The sequence below is a fragment of the Sorex fumeus genome, unplaced genomic scaffold (genome assembly GCF_029834395.1).
Source record: "Sorex fumeus unplaced genomic scaffold, SorFum_2.1 ptg000034l, whole genome shotgun sequence".
NCBI lineage: Eukaryota > Metazoa > Chordata > Mammalia > Eulipotyphla > Soricidae > Sorex > Sorex fumeus.
The window spans coordinates 17,188,781-17,206,690 of record NW_026606091.1 but is presented as its reverse complement, the minus strand read 5'-3'; the positions used below and the strand labels follow the sequence as shown (position 1 = coordinate 17,206,690).

Sequence of the window (17,910 nt, the reverse complement as noted above, 5' to 3'; positions counted from 1 at the left end):
ACTCTTAAAGCATTGAGAGGTAGATTTACAATCAAATTATATATAATATGTTTACAACTGATAAAATACTGAATAAAATGCTGTGTATTGTTTTTAAACAGATCGCCCTATTTTGTGTGTATGTATTTTTTTTCAATTTTAGCATTTTAAGAATAGCTGAAAAGCCCTTCACTTTATAGTTTCTACATTAGTACCAAAAATCTCATAAGTAGTGCCAGAAGGATGTTTGGGGAATTAGACCATCATATTTGTGAATGCAGATATAAAAATTATAAGTACAGTATTAATATGTTCAGTTCAGCAAATTATCTAGTAATTATACCACTGTCCAAGTAGGATTTACTTAAGGAATTTATAGGAGACTTAATTTAAAGGCTATTGTAATTCATATCAGCAAATAAAAGAAGGAAATTATGTGGTCAGATAAGTATTGCTAAAAGGACCTTTGATAATTTTCAGCAGTCATTTATGCAAATTGTATTATTAAGGGTATACTGTATGCTGTAAAACCATATATTAAAAGAGAAATACAGTGGGGAGATAGTACAACAATTAAGGCACTTGTCTTGTATCCCAAAAACCCTGGTTTGAATCCCTAGCACCAAATGTGATGGCTGAAGCCGAAAATTGCCCCCCTCAGCACTCCTTTGTGTGGCCAATCCCCTTCCCCAGTAAATAAAAAGTTAAAAAGAGATATACAAGGAAAATGGACTTGATAAAAAGCATCTGAGCAAACTTAACTAGCCACTTGATGAATTAGAACAAGGAGTTAGACAAGAAGACTGTTATGATCATCAATTCCCAACATTTTCCTAGTGGTTTTAAACACAAATGAAGTGGAGAGCACGAAAAAGATGGCAGGGTAGTAGGTTACATAAAATGTGATAGTCAAATAAAATTGTCTTTCACGGTAATACAATATAAATTGACAGCACTGGGGAGATTATTTTTAGAAAAAAGACAAAAATTTGCCCTGAGGAGTTGCACAACAGGCTTGGACACGTGCTTAGAATGCATCCATCGAGGTTTAGTCCCCAGCATGACTTAGTTGGTCCCCCAGGCACTGCCAGAGGAACCTCTGGCACTGGGCTGGGTGTACCCCTGCCCAAAATGGGTGTGGCCCAGAAACAAAATTCAGTACTTAGGAATAATAAGGGAAGGGGTGTTCTTTTTTTTTTTTTTATTTATTGAATCACTGTGGGAAAGGTTACAAAGCTTTCAGGTTTATGTCTCAGTCATGCAAATATCAAACACATTTCCCTTTACCAATACTTATTTTTTCCCATGAAGAACCCCAATAAAACCCCACCCCCCACCCCTCCCCATCCCTGTGAGGCAGATGAATTCTAGTTAACACTCTATCCGCTTTGATTAGATTGTTTCAATAAAAGATTCACCACTATTATTTAGAGTTTACCCCCCCCCCCAAATCAGACATGCTGAAAAAGCATTGTGAAGTGATTTGCTTTCTACAGCTGGGTTCAAGAATTAAATGTTGGTTTTGAATTTCTGCTATTTTACCTATTGACCCTGGAAGTATTTCTACTGAAAGTCAGATAGTTAAGAAATTGGTTTCTGTGTTCTGGAGTCGTGGCCGTGCTGGAGAGCCGCTCGTGGGGGGCAACTGGTGGCCTCGGTAGGGCGTGAAGGGCGGAGCGAAACGCCCCCCTTCCCATGAGGTTTTAGTCGCCCCCACACTCCCGGCTCATACCTGCTGTCCACAAGGCTCCCATGTGGCCGCCATCTTTCTTTCCAGAGAGGAGAGGGCGAATGGGGCAACACCCTTTCCCCTCCGGCAGACTTGATGGGCTGGATCAACGCATAGTCCGTTCACTTTTCTGCTCCAAGCTGCTGGGTTCTGCATTAAGTCCTTGTGCTTCTGGGGCCATGGCCGTGCTGGAGAGCCGCTCGCGGGGGGCGACTTGTGACCTCGATAGGGTGTGAAGGACGGACCGGAACGCCCCCCGACCCATGAGGTTTTAGTCGCCCCCACTCCCCCGGCTCATACCTGCTGTCCACAAGGCTCCCATGTGGCCGCCATCTTTCTTTCCAGAGAGGAGAGGGCGAATGGGGAAACACCCTTTCCCCTCCGGCAGACTTGATGGCCTGGATCAATGCATAGTCCGTTCACTTTTCTGCTCCAAGCTGCTGGGTTCTGCATTAAGTCCTTGTGCTTCTGGGGCCATGGCTGTGCTGGAGAGCCGCTCGTGGGGGGCAACTGGTGACCTCGGTAGGGCGTGAAGGACGGACCGGAATGCCCCCCTTCCCATGAGGTTTTAGTCGGGGAAGGGGTGTTCTTAAATTAGAGGACAACCCCGAAATAATCATTTTGTGAAAATTAAAATGTGTTATGTCAAAGTGAACCAGACAGAAGATTTAGAAGTACTTGCCAGCTACATATAGCAGTTTTTATATTAGTCAAGTTTGATTTCAGGAAAAAAAAAGGTTTATGTGAATTACCTGACTAATGAGTGCCTGAGTGGGTAACGATTTCCCAGGGGCCTCAGTCCCATCCCATTTCAGTGTTAGGATTTCAGTTTCAGCTTTCTGAGAGAAAATTTTCAGACCCTAGCATATAATATCTGGTTAAAAAATTTTCAAAAATTATAAAAGTCTTGTTGAACATATATTTGTTACAGAGATTAAGACCTCCAGAGATCTGCACACCTAGATCTCCCCTTGAATATATATTGATGTATGTGACTATAGGGACTTCCCTAACTTGATTAAATTAGGATTATGAGGTAAGATATAAATGAGATATAATTGGGAATTAGTGTAAACACATGGAGAAGAAGTGGGAAGCAGATAAAGTGCTTTGACTTGAGGAAAGGCATTGCAAGCTCCGGAATGCAGTAGCTTCTTAGCTGGGTGAGACACAGAAATGGGTTCTCTGAACGTCCCACAAGGACAGCAGCCCCACCCACACCTACATTCTAACATTTATGACTCATTTTTGAACTTCTGGTTTTCAGAACAGTGAAAGATTAAATTCTTGGTGTTGAAACCACTAAATTTTGATAAGTTCTTACAATGGCAGCAAGAACAAACCAAAATAACCCCAACAACCAAAAAGAAGAGCTAATATACGGTGTTTGATCACTGCAGGTGTGGCTCTGGAATCGTATGTGGTATTGAGGCTCAAATCAGGGTCTACCGTGTGCAAAGCAATTACCTATCTCTCTGGCCTCTGTTTGCCTTGTTTAATCCAGGGCCTTTCACACAAGCATGTGCTCTGTACCAAGCCATATCCCTGTCCCTTGTGAAATAATTGATCATTTCTTTTAAGGAAAATAACAATGGTACTCTCTAAAACTAAAAGTGATAATTTTCAGCAGGGAGTTTGTGCATCTGATTGTGTATATGTGATGTATTTAATACACAATATAAGTTATCTTACCTCTGTTTTTAAAATAATGGAAGTGCAAAAATGAAATAAAGTAAAATACAGAAGCACATACAAATGTTTGTGAACAAGCAGAAAAATCCTGAAATTATCTTTACAATTGTTTGGAGGGAGGTTCTCACAAATGGTGCTCGGGGATTCCTGGATCTTGTCCCAGTGATTTTCAGACAGTTGAACCAGTGGCTTAATGCGAGGGCCTAAGTATACAGTGCTTCTTGGGCCCTGAGTTGTCAGGGATCACCGGGGCACTTTCAGGACTGCACAGAGATGCTTAGGGGAAGATGTGGAGCTGGGGATTGAATCAAGTTCGGTCAAATGCCTTAATCCTTCTACTGACTTTCCTGTTACTATCTCAACAATTTTACATTGTCTTCGTATTTTGCCAGCTTTCTGTGTTCAAGTGACATTTACCCCTAAAGTAGGGGTGGGAAACCTTTCTTCTTCCATGCACCATTTGGTTATATGATATCATGCACGGACCATTCAGTCCTGGCAGAGAGGCCTAGGCAACCTATGAGAAAACGTGTACGAAAGTTACAGGGGTAGGCCAAATATCCATGCTAATCCCCACCACCCCCTGTCACGACTTAAGGTGAATTTTCAAATACATGTTTTCCTTCCCAATTTTTTAAAATTCTCTACTGTTATTTAAAAGACAGTTCACTTAACTCTTACTTTACCTTATGTTAGTTCTTATTTATAACCTCAAATAAATTAGTTGTTAGGGAAAAAAAAAACCCTTAAGTTACTCATTTATTTGGGTCTCCCAAGAATTGCCAGGAGACCCAGGTTGAGTCTGGCAAAACTTGGCCCACCTGTGAGGGTCTGATGGCTCAGTACTCAGCTTGACTCGGCCGTATGGTTCTCCTTGGACCAATGGAGCTGGATGTCTCTAGGGTATTTCTAGGCAGAGCTGGCGGGGTGGGAGGGTGGCTATGCTTGTGCTGGGGTCTGAATTTGCTCCAACCATCATGACATAAAATCATGTTTAAAATGAATTTAAAATTTTAAAAAATCACCATGTTTATTGAGTTACTGGAATTTACAATACTCTTGTTCTTTTTTTTTTAATTCCACTTTATTTTCCTCGAAAGGAGTTTGTCTTCAATCCTTAAGGTCTATAGTTGCCTTACATGGGTTTTGGGTGGAGGTCTTGGGGCAGCACCCGCAGGTCTGAACCTCGGTGGGGGTGTTCAGTCCTTGCAGGCTTCGCAAGAATGGTTCCTTACTACCTTGCTGTGAATGGCACAACTCACACAGTAGTGTAACTTCACATACAACTTGGGAAGCACATAGGCGTCGAAAACGCTGGCTTCGGAAATGTCCCTCACTGCTGCGGCCTCCACAGTGTTTCTAATGACAAATTTCTTGATAGCCTTATCCTTGGGCGCACACAGCCTTATCCCGGGCGCAGTTGGTGCAGCGGAGGGACTGCATGTGGCTTGCCCATTGTTTCTTCTTTTTTTGGTCATGTTGGAGTCACAAAGAGACTGGAATTTACAATACTCTTAGTGATCCTATTCATGCATCCGTTGTTCCAACACCACACCTACCACCGAGTGCCTGCTATATTCCACCAGGTGTCTCAAGGGCCCCTTCCAGCTGCCCCCTCCTCCCATGTAAGTTCAGTTCTGTAGACAGGATCTCTAGTTTCAGTAGCTATTCGTTGTTCCTTTACTATGCTTCTTTATGTTCCACTTATGAGAAAGATTTTTTAAAAAATCAGTTACTGTGGAGGTAGTAATACCTACACAGGTATAGATAAAGCTAAACTTCTAAAAAAAATTGTACAAAATTATAAATCAATATAATGATAGCTTTTATTTTCAAGAACTGTCTTTCTATTTTATAAGTATAATTTAAAAAATTAATAGTTTGGATAATTCCATGCTAATGTATTTTAAATATATAATGTAGTAAACATGAGGAGAGGGAAATTAAAATTTTAAGGGAAAATATGAATGGGCCTATGAAAGTATACAATTGTGTTTTATCCTAAAAAGGGAATTTTGACTTTATGTTAGAAATTATTACATTATAGATAATACTTAAGTATCTGTATTAGTAAGTAAAAGATTGTAATGAAAATCTATGCCAATGTAAAAAAAATTCTCCTGAATAGACATGGCAGTTTGATATTAACAAAAGATTAATTTGTTTTTGGTTAGCAAGCTAGGGATTAAGCAAGACTTTCTTTAATCTGGTAGAGGGCAACCATAAGCACCAAGAGTGAATTCCCTACTGAACGGCAGAGTGCTGAGAAGTTTGTTTTATCTTTCTTTTTTGTTTGTTTTGGGGCCACACCTGGTCATGCTCAGGGATTACTTCTGTCTCTGCACTGAGGAATCACTCCTTCCAGGCTCTGGGAACCAGATAGGATGTTGGAGATTGAGCCCCATTCTGCCACATGCAAGGCATGCACTCTACCTGGGCTCTGTACTGTCTCTTCAGCTGGTCTGTCTTGTCTTTCAGAGAAGCTCATTTAATGTTTCTTGCAAAACTGGTCTCAAGGCTATGAATTTCTTAAGCGGTTGCCTCTTCTCGAAGCACTGCATTATTCCTTCAAGTATGAATGGTAATTTAGCAGGATAGGCGAGCTCCCTGTGGCCTATTCGATATGCCAAAACAAGTCTCACAATGGAGACATTACTGGGCCCACTCAAGCAAATCGGTGAACAACGGGAGGACAGTGCTACAGTGCCACGGATTATTCCCATTCCCCCCTCATTCTCTTCTGGCCCGTAGAGTGTTGTTTGATAGACCTGCTGTGAATTTTCTGGACTTTCCTTTGTAGGTAACTTTCTTTGGTGATCTTGCTGCTTTCAATATTTTGTCTCTGCCTTTGACTTTTGTCATTCTGATTTTACCTTGTCTTGGAGTTTTTCTACTACGGTCTTTTTTTCTGGGACCCTTTGGGCCTCTTGTATCTCCGTCCCTGCACTCCTCTCAACACCGGGAAATTCTTACCTATGATTTCTTTAGTAGTTCTTCCTCAGACTTGCCTTTCTGTTATTCAGAGACTCTGATGATTTTTACATTGTTCCTTTTGAATTCTTCCTATAGTTCTCTGGTGTGCTGTTCATTCCTTTTCAGGCTTTTTTTCCCCCATTTTCTGTTGTTTTCTAGCGGTTTCCTCCATGTCATTTTGGAGCTTCTTGATCTTTTCCTCGGCTGCTGCTGTTCTGCTGTTCAGACCTTTATTGTTATGTTTTTTTTTTTAATTTTCTGCTATACACTTTAATTCCTGTTACTCCTGTTTTCTCATTTGGGCTTATAATCTTGTCTCTTGCTGGGTACCTGTGCCATAGTTTCTGTGGTCTCTTTAAACATCCCCAGCATGGGGTGGGTCACCGAAGTCCTTCTCTGAGAATTTATAGAGCTTATTGGTGGTGGTGCCTTCCAACACTCAGCGTTTATAGAGATTGCTGTTTTCACTCATCTGGTTGGTGAGCTTCAAGACATCCTCATCCCCTTCGTTTGCTGTGTTCTTGCTGTGCTCTTGCCTTGCTAAGGGTGTATCTTTATAGTTAGCCCTCCTGGGAATTTCAGAGGGATCAGGCTGGGTGTTGCTCCTTTCTTTCCCTGCCTGTCTTCACTCAGTGACAGTAAGTGTAAGTGTAAGCAGTGTGAAGTTTGATGAATAAAGCTGTTTTCTCATACAGGGTTCTGTGGTTCAGGAGATGTGGAGGTGAGTCTGTTGAGATGGGGTAGGGCAGGCATGGGGACTGCTAGGATCCAGTCCGAAGAGCTCCTGGGGTGTCACCTCAACTGCAAGGGTGGAGTAGCAAGCAGAGGTTCTGGGAGGGTGGAGGAGTCAGCTGAGTAAGGGATGGAATTTTCATCTTTATGTACCATAGGTTGGAAAATATGCAAATTTTTATTGCAAATAGTCTTTAATAAAATCTGTAGTATATATAATTTTGGAGTGTTCTAAAGTAATTAAGAATTGTGGCAAAATTTGCAAATAGTTTGACATTATTATCACAGGGAATTGCAAATTACTTGATAAGGACAACAGTTTTGAGTAAATAAGCTAATATGGAGACCTGAAATTAAATTGCTATCATTTGGAGGTGTGCTGGAAAAGAAGCTGGTTTTTATCTAAAATAGCATTAAAAATGAGACCTCACTGTTAATTTGATCTATAATGTGAGATGATTATGTTCTAGACATTATGTCCATAATGAGATTTGTCTTACATAGTGCAATAGAGGAAGAGGATTGAAGTTATGTATAAAAAGGAAAGAATATAAACACTTTAGGAAAATCTTAGAACTATTTTAGAATTGCTCTGGTATCTTTTTATGAAATTTAAATTAATGTGCTTGAAGTGATAGTGAAGGAAATGTTACTAATGTGCTCTAAGTGAGAGTGAGGGAGATGTTAGTGAAATGAGTTGTATTTCATGGAGATAATAAATGATGAGGAAATAATACAGTTCTAGAAGATAATATAATAGATAATATAATAGGGCCAGAGAGGTAGTTTAAGGATTAAGGAACTTGCCTTGGGGCCAGAGCAGTAGCACAGCAGGTAGGGCATTTCATGTTGCCCCACTGCCCCAGCTGACCTGGGTTCGAGCCTTGGCATCCCACATGGTCCCCCAGCACAGCCAGACGTAATTCCTGAGTATAGAGCCAGGAGTAACCCCTGAGCATCACCAGGTGTGATCACCTCCTGCACCCAAAAAATAAAAGGAACTTGCCTTGTTCAGCGGGTCCCACTTAAATCCCTGGTGATGCATATGTCCCCCAAACACTGCCCAGAGTCGCTTTGAAGCACTGCTGGATATCTGCCCTCCTCCCCCCAAAACAGTTTACTGTAAAGTAGGATCTAAATAAGTGTTCTAAAACTCGTTCTTGTTGCAGCTTCTTTCTTGGCTTGAATGGGTATGTTCTCTATTAGTTATTTCTGAATTTCAGTTTTGAATTTTTAGCCTATGTTTGTTTTTGGTTTTTGTGCTCAAGGCTTACTTCTGGCGTTATGCTCAGGGATCATTCCTGGTGAGCGCAGGGACTATATGGGGTGGATTCAAACCTGGGTCAGCTGTGTGCAAGGGAAGCACCTTAACCCCTGTATTATTTCTCTGTCTCTGAATTATTAACTTAAAAAAAAGCCAATCCCCCAAAACATAGGTTTTCCTAAATAAGAGTATAAGTAGTATGTATAAATATAAGGATTTATATTCACTAAAATATTTATTTAATAAAATTTACAGGAAATTGTTTTGCAAGTTAATTCTTCTGTAAGAAATATTTTAAAGCAATTAGTTAAATACTCTTTTTATTTTTATTTATTTATTTTTTAATTTATTGAATCACTGTGGGAAAGGTTACAAAACTTTCAGGTTTAGGTCTCAGTCATGCAAATATCAAACACATTTCCCTTTACCAATACTTATTTTTTACCATGAAGAACCCCAATAAAACCCCACCCCCCACCCCTCCCAGTCCCTGTGAGGCAGAGGAATTCTAGTTAACACTCTATCTGCTTTGATTAGATTCACTGTTTCAATAAAAGATTCACCACTATTATTTAGAGTTTACCCCCCCCCAAATCAGACATGCTGAAAAAGCATTGTGAAGTGATTTGCTTTCTACAGCTGGGTTCAAGAATTAAATGTTGGTTTTGGATTTCTGCTATTTTACCTATTGACCCTGGAAGTATTTCTACTGAAAGTCAGATAGTTAAGAAATTGGTTTCTGTGTTCTGGAGTCGTGGCCGTGCTGGAGAGCTGCTCGTGGGGGGCAACTGGTGGCCTCGGTAGGGCGTGAAGGGCGGACCGAAACGCCCCCCTTCCCATGAGGTTTTAGTCGCCCCCACACCCCCGGCTCATACCTGCTGTCCACAAGGCTCCCATGCGGCCGCCATCTTTCTTTCCAGAGAGGAGAGGGCGAATGGGGCAACACCCTTTCCCCTCCGGCAGACTTGATGGCCTGGATTAACGCATAGTCCGTTCACTTTTCTGCTCCAAGCTGCTGGGTTCTGCATTAAGTCCTTGTGCTACTGGGGCTGTGGCCGTGCTGGAGAGCCGCTCGTGGGGGGCAACTGGTGGCCTCGGTAGGGCGTGAAGGACGGACCAGAACGCCCCCCTTCCCATGAGGTTTTAGTCGCCCCCACACCCCCGGCTCATACCTGCTGTCCACAAGGCTCCCATGCGGCCGCCATCCTTCTTTCCAGAGAAGAGAGGGCGAATGGGGCAACACCCTTTCCCCTCCAGGCAGACATGATGGCCTGGATTAACGCATAGTTCATTCACTTTTCTGCTCCAAGCTGCTGGGTTCTGCATTAAGTCCTTGTGTTTCTGGGGCTGTGGCCGTGCTCCAAACTTAACTCTGATTTTCAGGGAGAAAGGTTGGGTGGTTTACTTCCCATTGATCACTTTGTATATAGAGAGATGTCGAGCGGCCGCTTACGTGGCCGCGCGGTTTTGAGAAAAAATCCTAGTTCCCGCATACTCGAGCTGTGCTTGTAGAAGCTTCTGGTCACCGGGGTTCCATCTTGGGGAGGCGGGATGCGGTACCTACCCCATCTGGGACTTGCCGGTGATCTCGGCTCTTTTTGGAACCTGTTTTTTTTTTTCCCCCCTCCGGGATCTGTGGTTCCCGCCCTCCATGTGGTCCTTCTCTTAGGCTGTATGTTGTAAAGATGGCGCTGGGGGGTGGGCTGTGGGCGTGACTTCCAGAATCAGAGGTTACCTGGGAGCTGTAGTCCCGGTAGATTTGAGAAAAAGTCCTAGTTCCCACATACTCGAGCTGTGCTTGTAGAGGCTTCTGGTCACCGTGGTTCCATCTGGGGGAGGCGGGATGCGGTACCTACCCCATCTGGGACTTGCCGGTGATCTCGGCTCTTTTTGGAACCTGTTTTTTTTTTTTTTCTCCGGGATCTGTGGTTCCCGCCCTCCATGTGGTCCTTCTCTTAGGCTGTATGTTGTAAAGATGGCCTAAATACTCTTTTTAGAAGATTAAAATGTGGACAGTTTTGTTTAAACAAACAAAAAACACTCTCCTCCCATGGTTCATCGATTTGCTGGAGCAGGCCCAGTAACGTCTCCATTTTTGAGACTTGTTGTTACTGTGTTTGGCATATCGAATCCGTCACAGGTAGCTTGCAAGGCTTTACTGCACGGGCGAGATACTCTTGGTAGCTTGCCAGGCTCTCTGAGAGGGGCAGAGGAATTGAACCCGGCTCGGCCAGGCTGGCTGCACGCAAGGCAAACACCCTACCACTGTGCTATTGCTCCAGCCCAGTTTTGTTTAAAATGAATATGTATTTGTTTCTTCTTCTTTTTTTTTTTTTGGTGTTACTGGGCCCGCTCGGTGGTACTAGGGATTGAACTGAGGACCTCATAGAAACTAGTATATTTAAGGCCCTTATGGGTTGGAGCCATAGCACAGCAGTAGGGCGTTTGCCTTGGACGTGGCCAACCTGGCCGACCCAGGTTTGATTCCTCCACCCCTCTTGGAGAACCTGGCAAGCTAAGGAGAGTATCTCGCCCGCACGGCAAAGCCTGGCAAGCTCCCCATGACGTATTCAATATGTCAAACACAGTAACAAGTGTCACAATGGAGATGTTACTGGGCCTGCTCAAGCAAATCGATGAACAGCAGGAGGACAGTGACAAGGCCTTTAAATATACTACTATATACATGTATATATAAACTCATAAACACTGGTATATACTCTCTACCACTTAGCCATATCCCTGGCCACAGCATATTGTTAATCTTTAAAAAACGGAAAGTTAAGTGGGTGTAATCTAGTACTGGTTACTATTTATAATGTGCTAGACATCAACTGGAGCAGGTTTTTGTTTACTACTCTTTGTAGTTTGAGTAAGGTGTCTTAGAGAAGCTAGAATGAAAGAACCGAATACATAAGTATATGGGGTAAATGGTTGTTTTAGGTTAAAATGTTCTTATAAATTCTGAACTGTTCCTCTGGATGAATTTTTCTGATCATTTTGTCTTATTGAGTGGAAAACTGGAATTGTATGTATAGAGCATGCTGATATCCCTGAATCCTAGCAGTAATATGTGGTAAGACTATTAGTTTATTAAAAAAAAAATCCAGAGATTAGCAGCTGCAATACTTTTCCAGTTGAGCTATTTTGACACTTCTGCTTACTGTGTTTTGTTTTGTTTTTTAATAAGGGAAAAGCATCCATGAACTTTTTTGATGGATTGCTGCTGTCCAGTGGGTTTAATTCAACTGACACTGGAGTTTGATTTGTAACATATTCCTTGAATAGTTTTTATAAACAGCTTTCAAAGGGGCAACAGTGTTCAGCCAGTTGTTAACTCAAGAAGTGTCAGTAAAACTGAGCTTGCCCCTATAAAAAGAATAATAGGAGTCTTCATAAACTGTTATTATTAAACATCACTGGAATAAAATTCAATTTCAACTTCTGAAATTGACCTGTTATTCATCAAATTCAGATAACCCTCTCTGGAATGTTCCTAGCAGTTAGGTGTTTTAAGGAATGTTTAAGGAATATGTCACTGTATAATGAACCTTTGTATACTTCTCACCTGCTGTCTCCTAACACATTAAGATCTTCTCAAATTTACTTGTTACTTTGATCCAGTTACTTTCTCAGTTTAAGCAGGCAGGTTCTTCTGAGTCTAGAACGTTCCTTATAATGGGAGACAGTGAGCTTTTCTGAAATTTCTGATGGAATCCTCTTTTGAACTGCATTTGAATTTCCATGTGAGGAATTGTTGGTAACTCGAGAAGCAGTGTTTTCTATTTTTGCATTTGTGTCATAAAACCCCTAAATGGTGTGTATTGTATTTTTAAAAATAAACTGGTTTTTGAAACTAGTCATTTCTTCATCACTCAGTTTATACAGCGTCACATTGCTGATCAGGAACTCAATGTTAGCAGGTATTTGTTTCTGTTTTTGTATGTGTGTGTGTGTGTGTGTGTGTGTGTGTGTGTGTGTGTGTTGTTTTGGTGCCACACTCGGCAGTGCTTAGGGCTTACTCTTGGCTCCGCTCTCAGAATCATTCCTGGCGGGACCAGATGGGGAGCCAGGGATCGAACCTGGTTGGGCTGCGTGCAAGGCAAGTGCCCCACTCCTGTACTATGATTCCAGCCTTCGAAGCATTTTTGTTTGTTCTTTGCTCTTTTCTTTTTCTGTTCTATTCCTTATTCTGTCTTATATGCAATCACAGTAAGCTATCACCTTGTATATCCTCTTAGCAATATCCATGTGTTTACAAAGAAGGAAGTATATGTATCTCCATTATACTCATATATTTATACAGATTTCTTCCTCTTACACAAATGGCAGCATGCTGCTCTATATCTTTCATTCATTTAATAGTATGTTTTTCATATAATAGAATGTGTTTTTTCTTGTATTTTGTTCTTCCTAGTACTTAGAAGACTTTGTGAATATACCTGTACTGTTATAGCCTCTTGTTGGTATTTGCAGAAAATAAAACATATCTATCAATAGATATTTAAGTTTTTTTTATATTTAAACTATCGCTGGTTATTGGAAATGATTTGAACATATTTGAATATATTCGTGTACAAGTCTTATTCTTCTGTAATTTTATATAGGATCAGTACCTAGAAGTTAATTGTTGAGTCAGATAATTGGGCATTGTCATTACATTTTTTAATTATTTTCTGGTGCAGGGTTCAGAATACAGGCCCTCACTCTTCTATCCCAAGGGCTCACTCCTACATGCCTATTGAGCAGCATGCCCCGTCTATCATTTAGAGTTTAAATAAATATTGGCATAATTGACTCACAGAAACTTTACATTTCCCCACAGGTGGAGTGAGTATATGCTTTTATATATTCTAGCTAATAGTATTTTTTTTTTCCTTTTTCTTTTTGGGTCACACCCGCTGATGTTCAGGGTTTACTCCTGGTTCTGCACTCGGGAATTACTCCTGACAGGCTCGGGGGGACCATATGGGATGCTGGAGTTCAAACACTGGTCGGCCGCGTGCAGGGCAAATGCCCTACCACTGTACTATTGCTTTGTCCCCAATAGAGAGTTGTCTAACAATTTTGTCTTTGTTAAATAAGTAGAGGATTTTGCTTATTTGTATATTTATTGGTTTTGGACCATTCCTGGTAGTGCTCAGGTGTTACTCTTGCTCAGCTTGGGTGACATTATGGGTGCTGGGGATTGATCCTGAGTTGATTGCATGCAAGGCAGATTTGCTGCCTGCTATATTAGCTCTAATGTCAGTGGGCCTACTGGTGGCTCATGTGAAGGGGGAGGAGAAAGATGGTCACTTTCTCCTGATCCACCTCTGCTGCCAGGGACCCAGGATTGCTGGGTTCTTGTCTTGCATCACAGAAAGGAATTTCAGAAGTAGACAAGCAGTGAACTTAAATAGATTTTATTTGGAGGGTTTTTGAAGGTGTGGAGGGGGAGAGAGTGAGAGGGAGAGAGAAACTGACACACTCAAGAGAGAAGGAGGACTTCTCCAAGGGCAGAGAGATCCCCTACACACCTCCCAGCATTAGACAGGAAAGCAACATCTCTAGAGGGGAGATGCTCAGGCACCACATGTGCTCGGCCATGGTGGGCAAAAGCAGCACATGGGCTCGGGCAGCATATGTGCCTCTTTACATTATTTAACCATAAATGTTATGATTTCTGGAATTCATATTTAGAAGGGTTTGTTTTCTGAACTGTATGCTCTTCCTAGTTTATTGGTTTGTTTTGGTACTTTTTTTTTACGTTTAAATCTTCGATTTAGAATTAATATGGTGATGTAAGGCAGGCCTTTTAATTTTCATTTTTCCATATTCCTCTTTGTAGCCATTGAAGAATTCACTAATAACTAAATTAAATTTGTTTATTTATTTTGGGCATATGGGCCCCACCTGGCAGTGCTCAGCGGCTGTTGTGTCTCTGTGTTTAGGAGTGACCCCTGGTGGTGCTCAAAGGTTCATACGCAGTGCTTGGATTGAACAGGGCCTGTTCCATTCAAGGCAACTGCCTTAACCCCTCTACTAGCTCTGCTGCTCCAGCAATTACTGTTTCTGAAATATCTCTTTATACTTATGGGTATTAGGAATTCCCTCCCCTTACTTTTACAAAAGCCTAGGGGGTATAGTGAAATCATGGTGATTCGTAAATATTATTCTTCACTGTTTCCTTTACAAAAGTAATTGACTGTACTTATGGGTTCCCCCTCCCCCTGAACCTCTCAGTGTGTTCAGGAGTTAATATGGTTAGGCCTTGCATATGCTAAACTGGTTGATTACCACTTGAGCTACTGGTATTCCCAGGCCCTAGTGTTTACATTTATATGCCTTATACAACTTACAAGAAAGTAAGAACTAGATCTAGTGATGCTGTGCCCGACCTGTTTATTAATCTTCCTGGCCCTCCTTGAATTACTTTCTAAATTTTTCAATGATGGTTTTTATCAGTGTCTATAGTTTTTAAGTGCACACTTAATCACTTATCACTTAACTTCCCGTTAATCGTCGATTTGCTCGAGCGGGCACCAATAACGTCTCCATTTGTCCCTGTCGCGTGCTAGTATAGCCCAATGGCATCTGTTCGCTCTAGGAACATGAAGAGCCTCAAACCGATCGTTCATGATCTTGATGAAGAAGTCTGACCATCTGGTAGGTGGTCGGCCACGTGGTCTTTTGACATCCCATGGAATCCAGTCGGTAACAGCTCTAGTCCAGCGGTCGTCTTTAAATCTCATTACGTGACCAGCCCATCTGATTTTTGACACCTTGGCAAACGAGACAGCGTCCCTGATTCTTTATCCTCGACGGGTGTCGGAACTCCGTATTCTTTCTCTCATTTGAGTGAAACGTGATATTCCAAGCATAGCTGTTTCAATTCTTCTTTGGGAGACCTGAATAGCATTCTCATCCTGTTTGCGTAGGGCCCAGGTCTCTGGGGCATATGTTAATATAGACATATATCTCCACTACCCAGCCACTGCCACACTCCAGGACGCTTTCCGGACCCGCATCATAAGACACTAAATACCCATCTTCCGGAATTGCCGTACCATATTTGATAGGGTTCAAATATGGTAACACCTACGAAGGCAATTAGAGGTCGCCCCAAAAGCCTCTATCCCTCTCGGAAAGACTGGCGAGCTACCGAGAGTATTCCACCCGCACGGCAGAGCCTGGCAAGCTATCCGTTGTGTATTTGATATGCCAAAACCAGTAATTACAATGGGTCTCATTCATCTGACCCTGAAGACTTCACCAATATGGCAGCACTGAGAAGGATATTTAAGTGCACAGCACTTAAAAATCTGTATATGTTACATAGTTACAATTGATCATTACATGATATAATTTTTTTCAACCTTGTTCTAAGACTCCTCTCCCCCTGCGCCACCTCCCAAGTCATATGAGTGGAATAATCCGGTATGTAGACATTAGAGGCTGCTTTTTCCTCCTAGTGTAATGGTATTTCGTTGTGTGGCTGTACCATTGGTTTTCTGCACCCCAGGTAGGCAGAATAATGACTGCGTAAGTCATTGTTTAGGCATTATTTAGTCAAAGATTGCTCTTAATCTCCCAAATTTGAGATTGTTACCTTTATGACTTTGTGGATGTGTTTAAGATTAAGGATATTGTAAAGAAGAGGTCTTTCTGGTTGATCCAGAATGTGTCTGTCTAATCCTATAAGAAGAAAGTGGAATAAAAGTGGATGAGTTAGGTCAGAAAGGTGTGGCTTGAAATGGCTTGTTCTAGAAGCTGGGAGTGATCCTTTTAGCCAGCAAAAAAACAGAGTCTTTGGTTCTCTTACCACAAGGAACTGAGTTCTACTAACAAGCCAAATCATTGGGATATAAATTCTTCCTAAGATTCTTCAGAATGTACAACCTGCAAGAACTTTAGTCTCATGAGACCCATACCACACGTCTGATCTTCAGAACTGCACAATTCATTCTGTGTTCATCAGCCAGGTTTGTGGGGGTGGTTTTGGCCACATTGGAAAACAGAGGGACAGTTAGAGTTATTTTCAGGTCAGTTCGACTGCAGATATGCTATAAACCTTCATGTACAAGTTCTTATATGAGCACCACAACTTTCTGACTTTACTTAGCATTGCTAGGTCATGTCTACATGTTCACTGATAATTCTGAGAGTTCTGAAGTCTGTGTTTAGATTTGGGTGTAGTGTTGTATATTATATCACATTATGGTTTTGATATGCATTTCCTTCCTAACTCCTGTGGTTTTACATCAAATAGTGTATTTATATTATATTTATGTGCCGTGTGTCTGTTTTCAGGGATCAGGTGACTCCTGCGGGTGGTGAAAGTCAGCTAGTGCTGGCTGTGTGCCCTGGGGTGCTCAGGAGTGCTCTGTGGCACCATGCAGTGGTGGTGCTGGGCGTCAAATTTGGGTCAGCTGCACGCAAGGCCTTAACTGTTATACTCTCCAGCCCCACAACTTTTTTCCCTTTAATTTTTGTTTCATTTTATTTCGGGGGCTCTTCCTGGCAGTTCTCCAGGGATATTTCTGACTCTTTTCAGGATTGACTGCAGGCAGTTCTTGGGAAACCATATCCAGTGCTGGGGACTGAATCCACATTCATTGGAAGCAAGGCAAGCAAATGCTTTAAAACCTTGCACTATCTTTTTGGTTTTATGTCTTCATTTTTAATCCTTTTTGTTTTAAACTTGGCTTTATTTTACTATTGTGGCTTGAGAGTTATTTATATATTAAGAATGGGCACCATTATAAGATATACAGCTTGCCAATATTTTCTTCCAATCTATAGTTGCTCTTTAGAAGCTTGATCTCACTTCTCTTTAAAAGAGCAAAACTTTTCAGTAGAACCCAAATTATCAGTTATTTCTATTTTAGCAGATCATGAATTTGGTTAATCTATTATTAATTCAATCCAATTTTTATTATATCTCCTAGAAAAAATACAGATTTTGTATTTTTACATTTGAGTTTCATTTTTGAGTTAATATTTGTATATAGTATTAAAATATGGATTAAAAACCTCTGTGTGGATATTCAGTTGTATAACACAATTTGTTCAAAAGATATTTTTTCTCCACTTAATTGCTTTGGGCATTTTTGTTGAAAAATCAGTAAGGCATAAATATATGCACACATTTCTAAACCCTATTCTACTCCATTAATCCGTATGCCTTTTTTCCCCCCAGTATTGTTAAATCTTGATTACTGTAGCTGTGAGTCTTGAAGTCAGATAGTATGCATCCTTCAACTTTATTCTTAATTAACATGTTTCTGGTTGGGACTGGAGAGATAGTATGAGGTTAAGGCACTTACCTTGCTTCCTGTTGATCTTATTCTAATACCCCTAAGGACTCAAGCCCTGCCAGGAGTGTCCTCTGAGAGCAAAGTCAGAAGTAAGCCCTGAGCATTTCTGGGTGTGGCCAAAGATTTAAAATGATATTTCTTTTGAGTTTCTTGGCTATCTTTTATTTTTAATAATAGAGAGCCCATAAGATAGTAGACTGGTGTCATTTTTTTTTACTTCTAGCATCCTAAAAGAATAAAGG

At 41.3% G+C, this 17,910-nt stretch overlaps 1 protein-coding gene and 1 pseudogene across 1 annotated transcript in view; one reads left to right on the top strand and one right to left on the bottom strand.

Moving 5' to 3' along the window:
• Positions 1 to 17,910, top strand: part of CAAP1 (caspase activity and apoptosis inhibitor 1) — a 47,818-nt gene that overhangs the window by 11,740 nt on the left and 18,168 nt on the right. The window lies entirely within an intron of this gene.
• On the bottom strand, positions 4,525 to 4,878 carry LOC130026547 (40S ribosomal protein S26-like; annotated as a pseudogene).